General features: G+C 38.7%; 1 pseudogene; it reads right to left on the bottom strand.

Annotated features, from left to right (window-relative positions):
* Positions 1-451: 451 nt before the first annotated feature.
* Positions 452-1,087, bottom strand: LOC149266142 (uncharacterized; annotated as a pseudogene).
* Positions 1,088-1,655: the final 568 nt, after the last annotated feature.

Genomic DNA, 1,655 nt, shown 5'->3' with positions numbered 1-1,655 from the left:
GAAATCTTCAAATTAAGTAATTTACCTTCTAGAAAAACTAGCAAATACCCTACTTGTTTTATTGATTATTTACTGGAAAATGACTAATGAAAGAGAGCAAATTGTATTGAACAATTTTTTATTAAAAAGGCAAGGAATTTATGATCTGCTTATTTACCTGTAAACTTTCTTTGGCTGAACAATGGTAGAGATATTTCTAGTTTTTTATGTCACAGGCTTATTTGTTTTTCCATTTCAATGCAATTGACTATTTGTTCCTTCCTTCCATCCTTTGAACGTGTGTTCCTCTGTCAGTGAATCAGTTAATCCATCTCTTCCTGTGCCAAAAGAACTACTTAGCATTCCATTAAGGCAGTAAGAGAAGGAAATTCATCAGCTTGTTGTACCATGACTCTGTTGCACTCGAAATCCTATGAATCGCTCTTCCACATGAAGAAGAAGAAGTAGTTATTTATTTTCCATTGAATTTTGATATGCAGCTCTCATTTGCTGTAGCTTTAGCGCACATGAAGAATTTGTGGGAATCCAAGTCCTTGACTTTATCAGTGGGCTTTAAGTAGTGGATGTTGAATTGTAAATAATGAAGACCAAATGATGCAGGATCATCGCTCAGTAGTGGCCTTCGCCCTTCCTTGACATAGAGCAGGAGGGTGGATTTAATCACATCCTCCACAGAGGCATCTGCAAAGAGTAATAGACACAGGGGACCAATGCTCTGGGTAGCTGTCACGTTCACCAGCAACTTATTCATGTTTAATGCCTCCCTTGGATGATTCATATTTATGTTAGAAACAGGGGATATCCTCTGGATGAGTCTTTGGCCTTCTCATCATCATATTCATTTTTAGTTTGGAGGATGAAGACGAAGACACCTCCGAATTCTGTAGGGTTTGAGAAGGCTGCCCACAAGCTCGGGGATCTGCAGAAACTTTTCTCATGATCTCCATCTTGTTGTCTAAGATTTGAAATTGCGAGTTGACCCATGGTCACCACTCGCTCCTGCAGAGATAATCATGTGGCCATGTCTATGCACTGATCCATTGCCTAGATTCAGTCTGTTCTATGATGTCCTGGGATTTTTTTTCATGTGAATGATAATTCTTTTTGAACACTTTCTCAATTGATTATATGCATGGAAAGACAAACTTATCACGAATTTTGAACGAAATTATAAACTTAGAACTTGGGAGTACAAAATTCAACATCTTTGGCAATAGATGTTTAGAGAAGAAGGCTGGGATAATATGCCATGCTCGTATAGTTCAACTACTAAAAGGTTGTGTAGATATGTGTAAACTTCAAAGCACTGTCACTAGTCGTAAATTTAGTTGTAGGAGCAGTACTTGAAATATCGGAAGCGGGCTTCAAAGCCTCGACCTTCTTACTAGGATCTCTCCTCAGAACCTTAAGGCCAATTTCCTTCGGAAGAGATGCCAGAGAAGCACTAATGGACTTGTTGATGCCCCGAAAATCGTTGTATCAACATTGGGGGATAACCACCCGGTCCGGACCTTAATACAACTCCTTTTCCATTTGGAATGGTGGCTCCGACTGGATATAATGGGACCAGTTTCCCAATAATGAATAAAAGGGGATGGATGAGTAATTGAATTCTAATAAATGATAATGAATGGATGACCTAATCTATCAGCAAA

Source organism: Pinus tabuliformis, chromosome 6 (assembly GCF_031772625.1).
Source record: "Pinus tabuliformis cultivar Carrire ecotype Pingquan chromosome 6, CPIR1, whole genome shotgun sequence".
NCBI lineage: Eukaryota > Viridiplantae > Streptophyta > Pinopsida > Pinales > Pinaceae > Pinus > Pinus tabuliformis.
This window is presented reverse-complemented; position numbering and strand designations above follow the sequence as displayed.